Source organism: Pseudorasbora parva, chromosome 15, assembly GCF_024679245.1.
Source record: "Pseudorasbora parva isolate DD20220531a chromosome 15, ASM2467924v1, whole genome shotgun sequence".
NCBI classification, from domain to species: Eukaryota; Metazoa; Chordata; class Actinopteri; order Cypriniformes; family Gobionidae; genus Pseudorasbora; species Pseudorasbora parva.
The window spans coordinates 8,762,126-8,784,892 of NC_090186.1; the positions used below are offsets into that span (position 1 = coordinate 8,762,126).

At 38.2% G+C, this 22,767-nt stretch overlaps 1 long non-coding RNA gene across 1 annotated transcript in view; it reads right to left on the minus strand.

Moving 5' to 3' along the window:
- The window catches only part of LOC137041085 (uncharacterized), a 101,559-nt gene extending 78,999 nt beyond the window's left edge, over positions 1–22,560 (minus strand). Inside the window, exon 1 of the long non-coding RNA XR_010898022.1 lies at positions 22,440–22,560. This is a non-coding gene — a long non-coding RNA (uncharacterized lncRNA). The remainder of the gene's footprint in view (positions 1–22,439) is intronic.
- Between the last annotated feature and the right edge of the window lie 207 nt (positions 22,561–22,767).

Here is a 22,767-nt window from a genome sequence, read left to right on the forward strand (position 1 = left end):
ATAAAGCTTTTCAGCAGATGGAAGCATGAAGTGCTCCAAAATCTCCTGATAGCTAGCTGCATTGACCCTACCCTTGATAAAACACAGTGGACCAACACCAGCAGCTGACATGGCACCCCAGACCATCACTGACTGTGGGTACTTGACACTGGACTTCAGGCATTTTGGCATTTCCTTCTCCCGTCTTCCTCCTGACTCTGGCACCTTGATTTCTGAATGACATGCAAAATTTGCTTTCATCCGAAAAAAGTACTTTGGACCACTGAGCAACAGTCCAGTGCTGCTTCTCTGTAGCCCAAAGTGGCTTGACCTGGGGAATGCGGCACCCGTAGCCCATTTCCTGCACACACCTGTGCACGGTGCCTCTGGATGTTTCTACTCCAGACTCAGTCCACTGTTTCCGCAGGTCCCCCAAGGTCTGGAATCGGTCCTTCTCCACAATCTTCCTCAGGGTCCGGTCACCTCTTCTCGTTGTGCAGCGTTTTTTTTGCCACACTTTTTCTTTCCCACAGACTTCCTACTGAGGTGCCTTGATACAGCACTCTGGGAACAGCCTATTCGTTCAGAAATTTCTTTCTGTGTCTTACCCTCTCTCTTGAGGGTGTCAATGATGGCCTTCTGGACAGCAGTCAGGTCGGCAGTCTTACCCATGATTGCGGTTTTGAGTAATGAACCAGGCTGGGAGTTTTTAAAAGCCCCAGGAATCTTTTGCAGGTGTTTAGAGTTAATTAGTTGATTCAGATGATTAGGTTAATAGCTTGTTTAGAGAACCTTTTCATGATATGCTAATTTTTTTTAGATGTATGCCAAAATCATCAGTATTAAAACAATAGAAGACCTGAAATATTTCAGTTGGAGTGCAATGAATCTAAAATATATGAAAGTTTAATTTTTATCATTACATTATGGAAAATAATGAACTTTATCGCAATATGCTAATTTTTTTTATTTTTTCCTTTGCTTCATCCATGCATTCATCATCAGCAGAACAATCCCTCTCTACGGATGCATTGGTTGAAAATGTTTCCGCTCTACAGTAGTTACAACATGGCGGCTATGCAAAAAGATTTTTAAACACCAATCACATTTTTTAGTATTACATTTCTTAATGTGGTATTCCAATTTCAGGGAAGAAATAAAATAATACAGGCATGCAAATGCAGAACACTGATTATGTCTTGCAGGACGTTGGACAAAGCTGCCAATTTAGGGACTTGCCAGGTGGTAAATCTAGCCCCTGCAGTATAGTGGGCGAATGTTCAATGTAAATTATACATGTAAGAAATGCTTCAAGTCACCATGAAATCAAAATTGACAAAAAAAAAAATTGTGGAATATTACAGTATAATACATGATATATGTGTGTGCGTATCATGTGCCCTCGTAATCTTTAATCAAAATTGCTTTCCGTCCCTCTTGCAGCAATCTCTATTCTCTAATGACATGTTTTCTGGCGTGAGGGCGGGGCAACCTGTCACTCACATGACATCACAGCAATAGCAAACCACAACCATCCAATTAACTCCCACTGACAAAATCAAGTCCGCCCTGTATTTTTTCCAGTGGATTTACAAGGTTTAGTCACAGCCTCTTTTAAAGGCTTTTTATTGGTTAAATATTTATTAAAACCCTCATACAGACATAAAGCATGACCAATAACCTTAATTTTATAAAACAAAAATTACAAAATATAGAGAAAGCGATTATCTTATTTGTAGCACTTATTATAATATTTTTGGAATTTGATCATTTTCCACAGTGGTTGGGAAACACTACATTATTATAGGCATATGAAAGGAAATACCATTAAAACTTTTCTGGCCAAAATGCTTTTTGAGTTTACACGTACAGCTTTATTATACAAATAGCAGAAATTATACAAGATATTTATTATTCATCAGCAGTAGATCAAAATAATCACTTGGGATAGATGTGGACTATTGGCAAATCCAAACTGCTCTAAAAGCACAAGCTCGTATAGAAGGCGTAACAGCGCCGAGTGTTTACTTTGAAACATGCAGTGCTGCCGTTTTAATTCATTAATAACATAGCCATTTAAAATGAACTATCAAATTTAAGTAATATTGCGATTCCTGTTTTACCATCCCCAGATTTAAAACCTCCTGAAATTAAAATTGAGACTTGACTACACAAATTACTAGTTGTCCAGTCCGGTTTGGTTCACACAGCAGGGCTTTGCCGAAAATGCAGTTGAGAGTCTAAACATTTTGACAATTTATGTGAGTTGGTTAAATGTTGCTGTCACTGCTGCAAACTTTCATATATACAAATAATATAATATGAATATAATTTTCCCCCTCCCTTCCCAGTGTAGAGCCCTGGGCTTCATGGAAGCCTGCGCTTTAATGCGCCTCTGATGTTGAGTATTGAAACATATTTCCTGATTCAATATAATTCTAATTCACAAGCTCCTTATTTTGATTGTGATTCGATTCTAATTGCTTTTTAGGTATAATTTTACATATAATAATATTCATTATACTCAAGTACGGGGGGAAAAAACATAAGCCCATCGGCAGGCCTCGAAGTCTTAAATTGTGAAATAACATTCATGTCTTGATCTGTGTTGTTAATGTTCACTCTCTTGACTTGATATTTGAAGAGCGTGCTCCCATGTCTGCGGTTCGCGCTTCTATCCACCAATCAGGCGGGCCAAGTAATGAAAAAATAAATCAATCGGGGCTGGATGAGAGATAAATCATTGTTTGTTAGATAATTTGTTTTGAAAGCCCTGTCAGAGAGTTATTCCGGTTGCCGTTTTTAAAACAATCCCTCCCATGAACTGACAAGAGAGTTTAATGACAAAGCTCGTTCAAATCTTCTCCAAATCTTCTCCAATCCTAGTTGTGGGCGTTTACTTCCAAATCTCCAGTGTGGCACGCCAATCAAAACCCAGCGTTCAGGAGAGGCACATTATTTAGACTGGCAACTAAATACATTTACAGATTTCCTGATTCAATTTAGGTACATGTCCATTTTACTCATGTATGAAAAAAAAATATCTTACACAAGTTTTAATACCATGTAGAAACAAGCTCAATAATAAAAAAAAATATTTACATATATGTAATGTAAGTATTAGGGAGAATTTTAGAATGTCTGAGATAATTCACTTTCTCACAGCCAGGAGATGCCATTCTATCATTTCACACACCATGAACATTTTCCCTCCTAATCGGCAGTGTAACAAACCATTTGAAGGCTGAATTAATTCTCCTCTTTCACAAAAGAAACATAATAAACACTTCAGTGGGCTTTAAATGTGTTTGACACTCTACGACTAAAAACTCAAGATGTTCCTGCTGGTTTTCATCGACCTCAAAATGAGTCTTTGATGCAGTCAGTGCACTGGAACCATATGTGTTTTTATATTTAATATACTGTAATAGAAACGCAGTTTACCAGATATAACTTGGATCAGAAAGTATCCAATACAAATCCAACTAGGTTTGTTCTTGTGCAGTTAAATTGAAGGCCAGTCTTGCTTAGCAAAATGACCACTATTCTCTGGGTCATTCAGAGATGTAATTGGTAAAGGAGTGTCCTCCTATTACTGAAGATTAATATCTGTTCTCAGAGACTGAGATTCTGGTCCATCCGTAGCAGTTAGTCTGGGAAGGACATCCTGACAATCCTTTCATATCCCATATTACCACAATCAATAGACAATCTGTCAGGCCTTGTATCTTAAACACAAGGAAGCGGTTTGAATGATTTATTAAAGATGATGTCTGGACATTAGTATGTAGAGTATGTCACAGCATTCTTTGCAAAATCCATTATGGATAACTGCTAAACTTACATTATACTCCCTTGTTCAATCGTTCAACATTCAATACTTTATTACTATAACAACAATTACAGACATCTCACCACTGTTACCAGGAAAATATGAATTATTTCCATATAAAAGGTGACCTTATTGCTTGTCTCTTGCCATTTTAATTGCATATCTAGTGTACAGTAAACTAAAACTAATTAGAATGTCAACAGCATGTTCAATATTGGTCCTGGTGATTAACCTTCTGGTAACCTCTATGAGTGGAGCCGGGCCGGCTGATGTTTGTGAACATGGAGGGGCTGCAGTTTTCTCACGTTTGCTGAGGTGGGCTAATGGTGACAGCTCTGACAAATGGGGTAATGTGGCAAAACCTACTGAGACTAGAGTACAGTACTGCTATATGTACCAAATATGTTAGCCACAAACACAACAATGCCTAAGTTTTCGAGAACTGCAAACTTAGAAGATGCACACAATGTCAGCACAAACTACAACAAAAGACGGAGAAGTGTAGATCTGAAATAATTTACTCTCAAGTGCAGTGTCCTGTTGTGACAAATTCCTAATAATTAGTACAAATTAACCTCATATAATTTCTTCATGAGTGTGCCAGATTTGAATGTCCTGTAAGACACTGTATGGCTTCAGAGGACCTGGACTATAGTGCACAAATTATAAAGAATACTTGTATGATTTTTGTCCTTTTTGCAGCATGACTAACTCAGTTGCTATTCTGCGATTAGAAGACAGAAATGTCATTTTGCAAAGTAACCTAATAGAACATTTTTGTTCCTGGCGCTGTCTGAATGCTGTGCAGCATATTTCAAATATGAGCTTGTTCACATTACAGTAATCTGTTGTCTCTTCCAAGGATGAATTTAGAATCTTGACAGATCCAAATAAAAATCATGATTAGGGTTAGAGTTATGTAAAAAGCACTTCTGAAAGAGGTGCCAATTGTCATTGATTTGAAATTGTTTTGTTCTATTTGTTTAGACTGTGACATGTTTCCCAAAAAAATGTGGGATTTGCCAGCTAGTTAAAGGTGCACTATGTAACTTTTCCGTCGGCTAGAGGGCACCTATTCAAAACAAAGGTGTAGTTTGAAGATGCCAAGTCTGGTAATCTTGGGACATGTGGTCTTCACCTCACAGCAGGTGGGGAAAAAAACAAAAAATCTGGATAGGACTTGGGTAGAAATCAAGTTCATGGATGCGATCATTAGTTACTCAGACTGATCTCATGAAATGGCGTATGTATGAAACGCCAATTCGTATGCCATTTTGGCGTGCTATAAAGACGCATAATGGTTTTTAGCGTGTTTATCAACGCCATTTCATTCTACCCCCCTACACTACCCCTACCCCTAAACCTACCCTTCACACACAGCACCTGCACCTACCCATCACACACACACAGCCCCTAAACCTACCCATCACACACACACAGCCCCTAAACCTACCCAATTACAAGATTCATTTTTACATTTTCAAAAACATAATTTAGTATGTTTATAAATCCATTTACCTTGTGGACACACACACATATTCAGACACATTTTGAACGCATAACTCAAACTCTTCCCTAAACCTACCCAGTTGTATATTATAAAAAAACAGGATATAGCACAATTTATTTAGAAAGTACAAATACTCCAAGTGTTCCGAGGCCAAACGATTGATTTGTGTGAAGAAAATCCCCAAAAGCGTTCAGAACGTCGAGTCCATCCGCCAAAGATTAATAATAATAATACATTTCAAATATTGCCGCTGGAAGAAACATCAGGTCAGCTTTGACAGCATTGTCTGTCGTGTGTCTCGTGACCAATTGCATCATTACGTCAGCTTAAAAATAGCGAGACTAAATGATATTGGGAGTGCTGATGCCACTCTCTCTCGCATTGCGATCTTTGATCTCGACATGAGCTGAAAACGAAAGTTAAATTATGACACATTCATCTCGTTTTACAGTGAAAGGAGAGTTCTGCGTCTTTATTAAAATGAACACATTAATGATTTCTCTCATCCACCTGCAATTTTTGGGATTTTTACCCACCCGAAACTTGGATTTAACCTCAACTCCTTACACAAAAACTTTATTTTTGCAACATCCGTGTGTAGTTAAATGGACAAAACGAAGCATCGAGGCAGATGATTTTGAATTTGAGTAACTCGAGTTTCAGCCCTATTTCAGAATGTTTATTTTTTGGTGAACTATCCCTTTAAAGGGTACATATTATGCCCATTTTTGTAAGACATAAGTCTCTGATGTCCCCAGATTGAGTATATGAAATTTTAGCTAAAAAAAAAAAAAAAACACGGATCTTTTTTTTTCCTGGATGTTAAAGACACTTTTTGGGGATGAGAAAAGACGCATTGTTTTTGTGTGTATCCCATTAAATGTAAATGAGCTTTCAAGAAGAGGGTGGAGCTACAAGAGCTCACACTTCAGTATACCACCACAACAAAACAGGACAAATCTCACACACTAAATATGTCAGAAACTGTCAGTAACAGTGTTCAGTCTTATGTTCAAACTGGAGTCGGACAATGATGGAGAGACTCAAGAAAAAGTGACAACATGGACATTTCTGAATGGTTAATTAACTGAATTCATGTAGTTGATGTGGAGTAAAAGGGATAGTTCACCCAAAAAGTAAAATTACCCCATGATTTACTCATCCTCAAGCCACCTAGGTGTATATGACATTCTTCATTCAGACAAATCCAATCAGAGTTATATAAAAAAATGCCCTGGCTCATGAAAGAGTGAAAGAGTTACCCCTGACCCCTAATTTCAGTATAAGAGGAGCTTGAGTTTGTTGCCCAGCCCTATTTGAGGCGTCAAAACTTGCGCTACTCTTACATCTGGGGCCATACAACACGCCAGGTATAAGTTGACTTGTGTAGGCCGTCTGCTAGAAGCTAGATATTTTAGTTTATTAAGTTTTATATATGGATATTTTTTTGTACAAAAACATATTGCTTAGCTTCAGAAAGCCTTTATTAAGCCCCTGGAGTCCTACTAATTCTATTTTAGGATACTATTTAGGACGGATAGTATTCAAATTGGGACGTACCGTCTGCTTCTCACTCAGGGTTGAGGAATCTGAATCAGCTTGTTTGAAGAGACTGGATGAGAGTTGAGAGGCTGGTTGTTCTCACACACTGCGGACACAAATCAGTGTTCAAACACCTAATAAAAGTACATTTTGCATAATAGGTCCCCTTTAACATCAGTTTGGCCAATCTGGGGGAACTGTTAGACCATTGTCCATCTGGTTTCTTTCAACAGGTCTTTTCAGCAGAGTAGTACTTGCAGCATCTTTTTCGCACCCTTCCAAGGTCCTTCTCTTAAATATTTTAACAGACTGTGTCACCAAATAGTCAACAAATCAATCATTATATGACAAAGGAAACCGAATATGTCTTCAGTAGCCTTCATCATTTTGAAATAATTCCCCCATCCTCAGACTCCCTCCCTCCTTTTAGACCATCTGCAGGTGTTCTCATACTGCTGCTCACAGCTGTCAGCTCTCATGGCTGAAGATGAATGAGGTTTTCACCCGTCCCGCTCTCTCTCTCTATCTAAGTCTCATTCTGAGAGGGAATGTGTATGTGGGTGACTAGCATTGTGCTGCGGTGGGTATGATTCACAGAGCTCTCCCACGTCTCCTGATGCGGTAAAATGATCATAAAAGAGATTTAAAGAAGAGGGCAAAAGACAAACAGCTGCTCTATTGAGGCACAACTCCACACAATATGTCTAAGAGAGAATACGCAGCCTTCTTGGACATGGTTTATGTCATATATGATTGTGTTTGTTCCTAATGATGATGTCACTGCCATATTTCACCCTAACAGTCATATCCTCTGATCTATATCGTAAGGTCTCTGTCATGTCACAACATTCACTGTGATGTTTTAACCACCTGAAGCAGACACGTATAGTTCAATAGTAAAAAAAAATAGTTCATGCCTATCTTAAACACAGCTGTTTACCGATGGCTATAGACCATTTCTGCTCTGAATTTAGCAGAAAATCTGGAGAATTAATTTAAACATGCAAAATGTGTTAAACAAAGTTGGAAGTACTACATGCTTACTGGCAGATGAAAGCACCAGCAAATAAGCAAGAAATATTGAATAAACTTTAATGAAGTTCAGCTTGCCATTTCACAATCTTATTCCTTCCTATTCTTACCATTTTCTACCGTCCTGTTCATTAAAATCATGAAAACTTGCTTGTTAGTCAAAGATAAGCTTTTATAGACACCAGGCCCAGTAAACGAGAGCTCTCAAATATACACTCACCTAAAGGATTATTAGGAACACCTGTTCAATTTCTCATAAATGCAATTATCTAATCAACCAATCACATGGCAGTTGCTTCAATGCATTTAGGGGTATGGTCCTGGTCAAGACAATCTCCTGAACTCCAAACTGAAGAAAGGTGATTTAAGCAATTTTGAGTGTGGCATGGTTGTTGGTGCCAGACGGGCTGGTCTGAGTATTTCGCAATCTGCTCAGTTACTGGGATTTTCACTCAAGCTGATAGAAGAGCAACTTTAACTGAAATAACCACTCGTTACAACCGAAGAATGCAGCAAAGCATTTGTGAAGACACAACACGCACAACCTTGAGGCGGATGGGCTACAACAGCAGAATTCAACTCATCTCCACTACAAATAGGAAAAAGAGGCTACAATTTGCACAAGCTCACCAAAATTGGACAATTCGAGACTGGAAAAATGTTGCCTGGTCTGATGAGTCTCAATTTCTGATAAAACATTCAGATGGTAGAGTCAGAATTTGGCGTAAACAGAATGAGAACATGGATCCATCATGCCTTGTCACCACTGTGCAGGCTGGTGGTGGTGGTGTAATGGTGTGGGGGATGTTTTCTTGGCACATTTTAGGCCCCTTATTGCCAACTGGGAATCGTTTAAATGCCACGGCCTACCTGAGCATTGTTTCTGACCATGTCCATCCCTTTATGACCACCATGTACCCATCCTCTGATGGCTACTTCCAGCAGGATAATGCACCATGTCACAAAGCTTGAATCATTTCAAATTGGTTTCTTGAACATGACAATGAGTTCACTGTACTAAAACGGCCCCAAGTCACCGGATCTCAACCCAATAGAGCATCTTTGGGATGTGGTGGAACGGGAGCCTCATGCCCTGGATGTGCATCCCACAAATCTCCATCAACTGCAAGATGCTATCCTATCAATATGGGCCAACATTTCTAAAGAATGCTTTCAGCACCTTGCTGAATCAATGCCACGTAGAATTAAGGCAGTTCTGAAGGTGAAAGGGGGTCAAACACAGTATTAGTATGGTGTTCCTAATAATCCTTTAGGTGTGTGTATATTGATCAATGACGTAATAGAAGGAGAAAATGCTTCTAAATGTATATTTACATAAAAATCTATTTTAAATTGCAATATTTCCTAATTTTACTTTTATTTTACTGTATTTTTGTTCAAATAAATGCAGACTTGGTGAGCATAAGAGACTTCTTTCAAAAAACATTGCAAATCTTACTGACCCCAAATTTGAGAAAATAGGGCAGAGGCTCTTAACTCTGCTCTGCATATTTTATTTCTTCATTAACACACCTGATTCAGATCATCTGCTCATTAAAAAAAGAGCTCCATGAACTGAACTGTTCCAGATAAGAAACGAGAAACATGCACAGCAGTGGGTCCCCAGGACCAGAGTTGAGAACCACTGCAATACAGTAAAGACCATACACATAACACATTCACAAACACACACATCATGAATAGGGACTATTTATAACATACGGACGGCCTGCAAGCAGTTTATCAGTGACAGTGCCCATCACTCCCATTCATCTCCCAAACAGAATGCAGCCGACATGACAGCCAGCAGAGGCTCCATTTGCTGACAGCTCTGACCTTCTTCGATTAGACATTTCTATTTTCCTTCAATCTCTCTCTCTCTTTTTCTCTGGGGGGGTGGGTCAGTCCCTGGGTATAATGCGCAGTGTTGACAGTGAAGTATGACAGTTAAGAGATCGACCTTGGGCTGCCGTTTGCAGCCGGAGTCACACACACACCCGAAGTGGGCGATGTACTGATGACCTTGCTATCATATTTCAAACCTCCAGCGCTCTGCAGATGAGCATGTGAGAAGATTTCATTTCCACAGGACAGACTCTATTTTTTAGTGTCAGTGCACACGCATACCATATGACATGGCGTTAACGTGGGAGAACATTTACCGGAACAGACAGTGTGTGTAAGTTCTGGATCCTTTTATCCAACTTCAGAACTGTCACAACACAGCTAATGATTTGTGAATTCTTTTGAAGGATACAGATACTGAAGTTTTGGTCTGCCTGTGCCATCTAAATCTCCACTGAGAAAATGTGTAGACACATAAGGGAAAATATAACGCATCTATCTATCTATCTATCTATCTATCTATCTATCTATCTATCTATCTATCTATCTGTCTATCTGTCTGTCTGTCTGTCTGTCTGTCTGTCTGTCTGTCTGTCTGTCTGTCTGTCTGTCTGTCTGTCTGTCTGTCTATATAGTATCTTCAGAATTAAGTACTCCAGAGAGCAGAATAAAACAATTTATTCAGCCGGAGGCCAAACTCAGTCAAGGAAAGTTTTTTGTTCTTTTTCATATTTATGTTTATTTGCTTTCACTTCTTATCTCTTTTCCAGAGAGGTGATTGCAGTGAAGGAGAGACGACCTGTAATTAGACAGTCTGCTCAGTCTTCACTTGAACTGTGAGCGGCCCTCCCATCGGGGGCCAACGGCGCAATAATAGCGGAGGGTCTGCAAGAAGACCTTCTGAGTGACAGGCAGGTCAGCCAACCCTCGAAACACATTCTTCTTGCAGACCTATTAATGAGGCTTTTCGATTCATCAGAATGAAGACAGATGCCTCTCCAGGGGCTGAAGAGGGATGAGACTCTTTATTCATGAGGCCAAGAGAACAGTATTGATTAAATGAAGCAATAGAGCTGCTAACATAATGTTGGTAGAATTATTAGATCATCCAGGGGTTACATAGGTCAGTCAGAGTATTTATATAGTCACAGTAAGACTTATTCTAGTAAATCCAAACATAAATCATCTTAATGCCACTTGGCCAAATATCAGCTCAATATTTCCAAGAAACGTTCAATTTTTTTTTTCTTGAAATGTACACAAAGTAGTTCAAAAGACCACAGAAGTCAAGGATACGCCTCAAATAGGTAGACGTCCCACTATGAGAAAGCATCACCACACATAATCAATTCCCGCATCCCTCCCTGCCTCTTTTCCCCTATCTCAGTCTCTCAGAGGCTGGCTCAAATACTCAATTAAGAAGATTAACATCAAGCAAGAGGGGAAGTGTGTGTTGAGTCTCTCTGACTGGCTGAGGAAAAAAAGGGTAGGAAGGAGCCAAGCCAAGCACTCCAGAAGAAATCAATGCAGCCACACACACACCCCGAGCCACAGACAGTGCAGGGCGATACCTATCGACAGATGTGACTGCAACACATTACAAGAATGATAACACTAATCTTTCCCAACAAACTGTTGCAAGTGGAGGCTTTTGGAGAAAAAGACACCCACAAGTGGAAAGGAAATAATTGTGTTTTCCAGAACATTCACTGGAAAGAAAATAACGATGTCATCTAAGATCCATGGCCATTACCATTGCATTTCCAGGAGGGATTCTGTGGTACTCATAAGAGTGCTGAGCTGCAAAGCTGCTTTTCTGGTAAATTTCGGTCAAGCATATGACATTTCCAATATATTTCAAATAATTTTGCCGAGCTCAAACTCTACAACAATATTGTATTGTATTGTGTGTGTTTCGGGGGTTGGCTGATCTGCCTGTCACTCAGAAGGTCTTCTTGCAGATCCTCCGCTATTTTTGCGCTGATGGCCCCCGATGGGAGGGCCGCTCACAGTTCAAGTGAAGACTGAGCAGACTGTCTAATTACAGGTCGTCTCTCCTTCACTGCAATCACCTCTCTGGAAAAGAGATAAGAAGTGAAAGCAAATAAACATAAATATATAAAAGAACAAATAACTTTCCCAGATTGAGTTTGACCTCCGGCTGAAAACCTGTTGTGGTTTGCAGAAACCCTAGTTTCAACAAACATTCACAAACAATATCACAAAGTTATGCGGTTTGAATGACATCTCTCGAGCTGTGGTTAGAAGCTTAATTTCCTGTTTGCATGACGTGGACTTAAAGCTGCACTATGTCGTTTTTCTGTCCGCTAAAGGGCGCCTATTCAAAACAAAGGCGTAGTTTTGATGACGCCAAGTTTGAGCTCAGAATCTTGGGACATGTGGTCTTCACCTCACAGCCGGTGGGAAAGAATTGGACTAGGACTCGGGCAGAAATCATGTTCATGGATGCGATTATTAAATTTACTGTAGTATGAAGAAGAGCAGGACCGAGTGTTGAGGGATCTGCGCAAGGCCGCTGGAGCGATTGAATGCAACACAAACCTCACTAGCAGCGGGACTTTCATTATGAAGGGACACAGTCGCCGACGCCATTTCTGCTTTTCTGGTCATGAGTTTGAGGTAACGCAGCTCTGTTTATCACATACATACATACATTTGAGTGTTTAAAATGATGTTATGATGTCACTCTGTGCATTTGCTCAGCGGCTGCTATGACACTTGTTGTACACTGCCAAGCGCTTCTGCAGAATATAACCGAAAACCGAGGGTAACGCAGATATGATGCAATTGACAGACGACTTCCTCAGATTTCCCGGCTCCTTGATTAAAATAAAATTTGTATCACAATTTAAAAATAGTTGGAAACATTTGGGATATTGTAAGAACTCAACTGAACAACATATACAACACTGGCCTAGTGGTTTTTCAATATTTTACTGCAAAAATACTACAAAGTGCACCTTTAATAAATCCTTATCTTGAGCAAAATAAGCAATGTATACAAATGTCATTTTTGTCTTTTAATTTGTCAAGAGACTGAAAAACGCACCGTTTCCGAAGAGTGCACATGTGCACACGTGCTCTAGTACGTAAGAACGAGCCTATGATTGAATCTGGAAATAAAGCTAAATAACTGATAAAAATGAGAATTAGTCCTTAGATGCAATGTTCATAATCTAGCATTAATTCAATCGCAAACAGATTCATTAAAAGAAGGTACTACTCTACCACCTGCGTGACATCATTAACCAATGTGGTTGAATGACAAATTTGCTACAATACAGTTTCGGGAAACAGCCATGACCAGCTAGTTGATTTCTTCAACGATGTTTATACTATGGTAGTTAAGCGAGTTACGTCGTATGGGAAACACACCGAAGAATAGGAAAAAGAACACTTCCTATTGGTTACCGTTAGTAGTCCCGTCCCATCCAAACTCTCACCATTGAGTCAGAGTTGCAAAAAAAGGCTGGTCATTATACTCAAAGTGTAGGGATGCTCCAATATTAAAACTCTGGTTAGTACAGTAAGCCAATAATAATTTTCATGTTATGGCTGTTAACGGATAAATGGCTGATATTAAAATTCTATACAGTTCTGTCTAAATAAATTAACAAAAACTATTAAAAAAAATGGAATTTAGTCATCTTCACAACAATTTTGTACAATGTTTTGCTGTTGTTTTGAGATTTGCCAAAAATATATATTTAACATTGTTATTGAATTGTAGTGTTTAAAGATTAAGCTAACTTTAAGTGTTAAATCACACAGCTCATATAAATGTAAAATTTAAGAAATAAACATGCACAATTAAATATTTAATACGGGTAGATAAGACTATTTATGCGCTGCAATCAGTTACAATGCGCTGCAATCCAGCAAACTGTGTCTAATCCTAACAGCAGGAATGAACATGCTAAATAAAGGTGCTTTGTTTTTGTTTTGATTTCATCTGTGCTCTTCGCCCCGCTCATCCCTGAGTATCAGAGAAGCGTGTGTGAGGTGAGAGCAGAGGCTAATTGTAAATCAATAGGCTGCAGTTGTTTCCTACGATTAGAGAGTTTAAAAAAAACAAGCTTTGCGGCCTCACCACGTGGCAGCTGGCATGTGAACGAGGCATAATCATCTCCACCCTTGGTCGTCATGAGCAATTAAGCTTTGGATCATGGAGCGATTCTTATCACCCAAAGACAGACCGGGCCATGAGGCCACGACAGCCACACACAAACACACACACGTCTGGTGCGCCATCTTTCTGGGGACTCAGCATAGATGTAATGGTTTTTATGCTGTAAAAACCATATATTCTGTCCCCCTACACTGCCCCTGTCCCTAAACCTACCCATCACAGGAAACTTTCTGCATTTTTACATTTTCAAAATAACTCATTATGTATGATTTATAAGCTTTTGTACCCATGGGGATCTTTATTTAGGTCCCTCTGCATGCATTATAAGACTGACAGACTGCAATGGTTGGAGATAAAAATCTTCCTTTGTGTTCTGCTGAACAAAAAAAGTCCCCTATATCTTGGATGCCCTGGAGGTAAGCAGATAAACATAACATTTTCATTTTTGGGTGAACTATCTCTTTAAATGCAAATTATACTACTGGGTCATTGAATGCTTGAATCTGATTGGCTGATGAACGTTCTGAGGTATGCAATTATTTTCCGGGAAACACAGCAAAGTAGTTCCAGGCAGCTCTCTTGACCGCATTACAGTTCCATATCACTTCGCATAGTTAACTGTAACAACTGAAACTTACAAGATTAAAAAAAAGCAACATAAAGCAACTTAAAGGCTACAAATTACATTTTTTTCAGTAGCAAGGTGATAACAGCGCTGTTTAGAGACACAGAGATGATCTCTCTCTCTCTCTCTCTCTCTCTCTCTCTCTCTCTCTCTCTCTCTCTCTCTCATATATATAAGATGGAATACTAATGTATAGCTAAAGGGATGATTGGGAAATGAAGAGTGTTGCAACCCACAATCCATCAAACTACATGATCTTCCCTTGTTTTATATGCACAATATGTGTTGAGAATGTGTTAAAATGGCCATTTATCACTGAAAAACTGTCAGTTACTATTTGTGCTGCATGTAGATTTAGCACCACCCTCTGCAACGGATATCATGTTAAACGCAGGATATCGACATCTAGCTGTTCTCTTATCCATGTTGTTTACACTGCAAAAAATGCTTTTCTTACTTAGTATTTTTGTCTAGCAAATACTTTGTCTAGTAAATACTTCTTGTTTTACGAATGTTTAGATGTTTGGACTAGAAACAAGACAAAAATACTAAGTAAGAAAAGCATTTTTTGCAGTGTATGGATGCTATATTAAATTGACTGTCACATAAGAGATAAGAGCTGTAAGCTGTATATATTCACTATAAAAGCTCCTAAAGAACAAATCACAGTTTACTAGACTGTTTGTTCCGCCTTCTTGAAACGCTTCTCTGTCACTCGCTTCCTCAGAACCAATCCATTTACGCTTAATTACAGTTTTTTTTACAGAACAGAGTGGACAGGAGCATAATCTCTCTACAGTTGTTGTGTAAACAGAGGCAGTTACACCACGAAAGACCGCATTTGTACAAGAGGTTAAGTTTATGCTGTTTTGTAGGAATGCGCTAATATGATTGTTTTGGCCAATACAGATGAAGTTATTTGCACACTATAAGGCTAATTGTGAAATGTATACTTTTTTATAATATTTTGCCTAAATAAATAAATCAATCACTGTACAAAACCCAAAATATAACATTTTAATAGTAATAATAAAAATAGAGATCTCATTTTGAAAAGACAAAGTACATTTAAACCTGTCATTAAATTATTAGTGGTTTTAACTTCAAGTGAGCATTGGATATAGGCAAATGAGCATGAATAATTACATTTCCAATATTGGACATAAAATAAAATCTCTAATATCCACTGATAAATAAAATGATACCAATATACATGGATCAGGCATAATATTATGACTGGTGAATATTAGGCAGCAAGTGAATTTTGACCCATAGACATTTTGTCCTCAAAGTTGATCTGTTGGAAGCAGGAAAAATGGGCAAGTGTAAATATTTGAACGATTTTAACAAGGGCCAAATTGTGATGGCTAGCCGACTGGGTCAGAGCATCTTCAGAACTGCAGCTCTTGTGGGGTGTTCCTTGTCCGCAGTGGTCAGTATCTATCAAAAGTGGTCCAAGGAAGGAACAGTGGTGAACCAGCGACACGTGGGGAGCGAAGGCTGGTCTGTATGGTAAAAACAAACAGATGAGCTACTGTAGCTCCAATTGCTCAAGAAGATAATGCTGGTTCTGATAGAAAGTTGTCAGAATACACAGTGCATCGCAGTTTGTTGCGTATGGGGCTGCATAGCCACAGACCAGTGAGGGTGCCCATGCTGACCCCTGTCCACCACCGAAAGCACCAACAGTGGGCATGTGAGCATCAGAACTGGACCACGGAGCAATGGAAGAAGGAGGCCTGATCTGATGTATCACATTTTCTTTTACATCACGTGGATGGCCCCTTTGCAGTCGATATTCGCCAAGCCAACACTAAAGCGAGCTCCATAGCAGACTTCTTCCCAACAGTCAAAACGGCATGAAAGAGCGAACTCTTGGAAAGACCACAAGTGTTTAGCGTGCCATTTGGGACAGGGCCAAACTGGCATTCAGATTTGCCTTAATTTAGTAAGCAAGCAAAGCACAACTTCCTATGCGATCTTATCACTTCCCGCAGGACAAAATCAAATTCTACCCTGTATTTTTCTCGTTCCTGAAGCAGTTTAACTTGGATATAGAGTACATCACAATCAGAAAGAAAAGACTATTGCAACTTCAGCTTAATTCCAACGAAAATTGCCTATTGACAATGTGTTAAATGCCAATTAGAAAATGGTAAATATTTGGTACATCATCCATCCTTATCATCAATGTCAGACACATCACTGCAGCTGCATCTCTAATCACAGTAAGCTGGCATCAAGCACAATGAAATATCAGCATTGACACAATGACACACCCACTCAGGCCTTTTACATATTTTATAGTTGACCGGTCCCTTTCTGCCTCCTTTTCTATGGGGCATTGCATGCTACACAATGAAAAGTATTTTTATAAATACAATTTTATGAAAATTAAATAGTAAAAAATGATTTATTGTGTGAGCTCACAGTGCTATAAAAAACAAAATAAGTATTAAATAAAACTGTTTATTTAGCTTTAACAGATTGCATTGTTTGAATCCACTCAAAATTGCAGCTTTTCTCCGGGAAAACATTTTAAAAAAAATTCCTCTGTAGAATCTATTTAATGATGAAAGTGAACCAATACATTTCCCAGGGAATAGTTACTGGCCAAACAATCAAATAAAGTAATAGCATCAGCAAAGCCCTGCCAATGGGCTTCCAGGATGTCAGATATCTCCTAATCTGATTGCTGTGGGAGCAATCTAAGATATTTGATGTTGCTGCAAGACCTGATTCACAACACTGACACGTCTCGAGTTGTCGTGCGAATTGTGGGGCATATTGAAAAGCAATTATTTCAGCAAGGCACTTAAATGGGAACTAAGCAGTAATTTGTTCCACTTAAAGATTTACAGCTAAAGAGACAAAAACAGCAAAGATTGCAGGATGCATTTCACATGCTTTGAGGGGGGGTCGGGCATGCTCTGAACATTATACACCTCCTTGGGAAACAAACAAAACATACTTAAACCTTTAAATCTGTGTGTGAACCAGTGTTATTTCAGTATTTATATGCCATTATAGTATTTAATCATTTTAAATTAAATGTTATTTTTTATATAGGCCTACTTTCATTATCTTATGTGCGTTACTAATTTTTATAATTTTTTTATTTTTATATAGAAGTTATTGTTTTTTTCATTTAAATTGCCAAAAATGATTTTTAATAGTTTTAGTTTTAACAACACTGTTATGAACCTTGTGGGATGTGAGAGCACTATGTAGTCTGTCAGAAAAGAGCGCTTGGCTTTTTGTTGTTGTGTTTATCTTCCTCTGTGAAAGAGAGATGTGTTTCCTGCCTGATTGCTTTGTCACAAACAGGCCATTTCCGCCTCACATCCTCGTGATCAATCAATGAATATTTCATATGCCATGTGAAATAACACATTAATTATTGACAGTCTCTTTCACAATGTCTCACACCAAAATGCAGCATTATTTCACCCGCTTCTTATGCTGAAAAATGTTTTTTTAACACCAGAGTCAGTGTCAACATGAATGGATGAAATCCGTTGGTTGTACTATACTATACTACTTTAGTGATTTTATACATATCAAATTGGCCAATTAACTTCCAATTTAACCTTACTTTTTTATATAGGCTGTCCAAATGTGTTTTTGATGGACCTAGAGTACGATGAGCCACTATAAGATTAATTTTCATTCATAGTGCATCACACAAGTTCATCTTAGTGAGAGACTAAGTTAATAGGTTTCAGAGGTGGACAAAGTACACAACTCTATTACTTGAGTAAAAGTAAAAGTACTACTGGTCAAATATTACTCTGTTACAAGTGAAAGTTGTAAAAAAAGATTTTTACTCAAGTAAAAGTACAGAAGTATTAGTTTTCAAAAGTACTTAAGTATCAAAGTAAATTTTCTTTTTTATGCCAATGCATTATTTTATTATAGTTATATAAATGCACACTGTCATCATGGTTTAAGTCATTCAGTGATGCTCCATCCGACATACTGGCCTACGACTAACTTAAACTCATTTAAATACTTGTAGAAAAGTTACAAAGCTCTTTACAAAGCTGATGTCACTTTAAGAACGAATGCACGGATCCGATATACTGATACACTTCTGATATTATCCCAACTTTACTCTTCTCTTTATCCCAGACGTTTATATTTTTAATATTTTATAAGACATGCACCAAGTGTATGCCAACAACAAAAAGTGTATTTTTTAAAAACTGAAACATACTTTCAAAGTATGGCTAGGGGTGCACACACTTGTGCCTAAGAACCGTCTTCTTCCATTTTGCTATGAACTGATCAGTGTTCAAAAAAAGTTGGGAAAATGTATATGACCATATAAGAGTGATTCCTGACAGACTGTCTGAAACAACAACAACAAAAAACCTTTTAAAGATGGAAAAAATCATCCACCGACTTTCTTTCAAATGTAGTGAAGTAAAAGTATCCAGAAAAAATTATACTCCAGTAAAGTACAGATACTCAAAAAGTGTACTTAAGTACAGTACTCAAGTAAATGTACTTACAGTTACCGTCCACCTCTGATAGGTTTAATAAAAGACGTGTGTGTGTGTGTGTGTATATATGTCCTTATTATAAGTATGTGTAAGATGCAAACTGACATGCTTATCCTCTGATACAGTCAGACCTGCCCCAGGGCAATATGATTTTTCAGTTATGGTACATTTGCGCCCCCAAAGCCCATCTCGCCTCTGGGTATTTTGCTCCTCTATTACTGCAGCCATCAGTCAACCTGTTCTGAACCATCTGAACTCACTTCACCCAGCACCACTGACACGTATAGTCAAAAAGATACACACCTAAACCTCCAACCTAGTATAACCATATTGTTCAGAAAATAAAATGATCCATATAAGCCTATTGTTGCCTATTGAAGTAAAAGTCTAGACCCTGAAAATTAACCTTCATTTTCTCAAAGACTTGGTTTCTCTAAACCACTCCTTTCCATGAGCTTGCTCTCCTCTGATTGGTCAGATGGCCTTGTCTCTTGTGATTGGTCTACTGCTTGTCAGAAACGTAACAACATTACCATAACTGAATTTCAGGACTGGGAGCTACTTGAATCCTTAGCGATTCTACACAATGTAAGGTGTCGATTATCATTTCGAGCACGAGTCCGATGATGAAACATTGGAAGGACTTGTTATTCAAACGTCAACTGCAATGATGTGAGCAGGACTTTTCTCAGTGAAAAGTTTTTCACTCAGTTTGTCATACATAATGAGATGCCAGCATTAATGCAAGCTATCAGCATTAACAAGTCCATCAACAAAAAAATGTGTCTTTTTCGTACAATTTACAATAACAATTTACGTAACATTAAAGTTTGTAAAACAAACTTGTTCCATTTCTTTATTCTTTATCAAAGTAGTAAGAACGATAGACAATCTGCATTAATGGACACAGATGTAGGTAATAGTGGCCCACAGCTGATGAGCAGAAGTATTTCAGTAAGACAGTAATAATGTGAGTTAGCCGGAGACCTACACAATATAAAACAAAAAAGACAAAACTATGTACTGTATTTTGAACACTCTGTAAAAAAAAAAAATATATATATTTTATATATATGTCAATAATTAATCATTACAGGTTGTGATTCAGAGAAGCAAGTTTGTTTAAATAAAGTCTTAAATAAATAATTTAATGGATAAGAGTTTTGAGTTAATATTGCAAGCGGTCATCAGTAAAATAAAGGTACACAACAAAAAATTATACTGTTGTTGTATCACTGTGGTCATTTTAACCACTGAATCTTCAAAATCTCATACTTAAGAAGTGTTTACAAAGAGAATTTGCTCTTGTAGAGCAAAAAACAGCATCTTCTTGGCATGTACAAAACACAAAAAAGCTACAGTGCTGGAGGGAGGGTCAATAGCCGCTTTTCTACTGTCAGGCCGAACGGTTCTATTGTGTAACCGTTCTTTTCCGTGCCGATCCAGGCCAGCATGTGGGCCTACGGTTAATTTTCCACTGTGGGGCTGATAACGGCCGCTCTTTAGGAATGTCATACAAAATCGTTAATCGTTTTCTTGGCAACGCAATGGTTTACTGATGATAAGAGACATAAATAACGACCGCGTTATAGAGGATGATCAGCTATTTCTTTTAATTTTATTATTCATTTGTGTTTACGCCGCTCAAATATTGTGCTTAGCCAGCTACAGAGAAACCGGTAGCCAGGCAACAGTCAAGTGAGCAATCCTGAGTGGCGACCTCATTTCATGGATTAGACAACCATGCAGAGAATCGTGCCATGCCAGGCTCAAGTGGAAACACAACTGGAACTCTTCGGCAACCATTCGGCCCAATGGTGGAAAAGTAGCTAATGTAAATGTATGAAGACTATAGGCTGGCATTATGTAAATTCACTTATGGAAGACTAGAATTACTGACGACTCGTTTTGGCAGCTCAGAATCGATTCTTTCTTTTAGGAGACAATAACTTTATTTGTTGTACACTTTGATCTTTAAACCTTTACAGACCTTTTACATTCACAAACAGCTATGAAATTTAATATCCAAAAAAGCATAATAGAGGCACTTTAATGCATGTTGTAGCAACATTTATTTAGATGGAGAGCTGCAATTTCCGGTGACATGAGCGGCAGTGGTGTAGGATCTAGGCGTGTCCAGCAACGCAACACAGTTGAGATATGTTTAATCTTGTGCAAATGAAGTCATTGGAGTGCACATGATCTGTAACTACATGTAGTGGAGTTTTGGCAACAAGATGGAGAAAGATGAAGCCCAAACTGTCAGCAGGGTGTTAGAGCACACAGGGCCTGAGTTACACACTTTCAAAAATGAATTTATTTCGAATGCCTTGCCTGAGGAAGATCGAAAGATCGAAACGTTGCAATGAAACAATAAATCTTTTTAATTGCGAGTTGAAAGTGTGCGGGACTTCTCCTTTTCATTTGATGTTAATAGGACTTTTTTGTCCTGCTCTCCTACGCACCTAACACACACAGGTGTGCGACGTTTATGTGATTAAAAATGAATTTATTTAAAAAAAATCGAAAAGCGCATACTTTTTGGTGGGGTTATTACAGCTTAGACAACATATATTTACATGTTTATCAGTGTTGTATGTAACTTCAAAGGGTTTCCTGTAAAATGACACTTAGACCAATGTATGTGTGTATGGGAAGTTTTTCAATTTGGGTAGGCCAAATCCAGGCGGAAATCCAAAAAAATGGTCCCAGAGTTTAAGCAGTTAAATTACTAAAATCAGGATGACTTATTGTGGATTGTTAAATGCATTTCATTTTAAAATATATTGTATTATGGAGAAAGCTCTCTCTGATTATGCCGTGTTAGCCACTTGAAAAAACAGTGTAGTCTCTGTGGCATGGTAAAAACGTTACTCGCGGTGAATCAAGAAAACAAGCCATTCAAACAATAAGACTAACTGTGTTTTGCTGTATATCAATGATTAGTTTTCTGTTGATAATTGTATATCCAAACAGTTGCTCACCTATCTAATAAAATACATACAATATTAAAGCGTCTTTGGTGTTTCCATGGTTTCTATGGAAATCAAGGGTAATGTAGATATGACGTCATTGACAGGCGACGAAAGGACACAGTCTGTAGCTGTTTGGGATTATGTAAGTGCACAGGTCAACAAAATATACAGTCTTACATATGATATCTTAAACAAATTGCATATTGGGGGTTTAATTTGAATTAAATTCAGTATCAAATTTGAATTAAATTTACCTTTAAAACCAACAGTGTTTGTACAAAACCACAACAACAAAATCAATGCCAGTTCTCTTATAGTATAGTACATTTCAAACTATTGAGTGATCAACTGACATGTACTGTAGGCCTTTCAAATAACACTCACCACTCAGCCGATAAACTAACTCACTCTTAGTGGATAAGTGTAACAGCTGAAGTGTTTTACCTCCTTCTAGAGGCCCAGCAGATCCTTCAGATGTGAGCTGTGATGGCAAGCACATCATGGGCAACAGGAAGTGATTATAAGGCAGCTAAGGAAAAAGAGGCATGATAAAGAGATTTCCTGGGGAAAAAACACACACACAAGGTTGTTTAGATATATCTTCTGTGTCATTTAGAGATTTAATGAATGTTACATAACATTTTGGCTATGGAGATTTATTGAGAGCGTCTGCCTTCATGCATCTGTGTCATCTGTTTAAACAAGCCTTAATTTATTTTATGCAAAATGAAATGTAGTTTGACCCATGAAAACAGACAAAGCTATCAAGGTA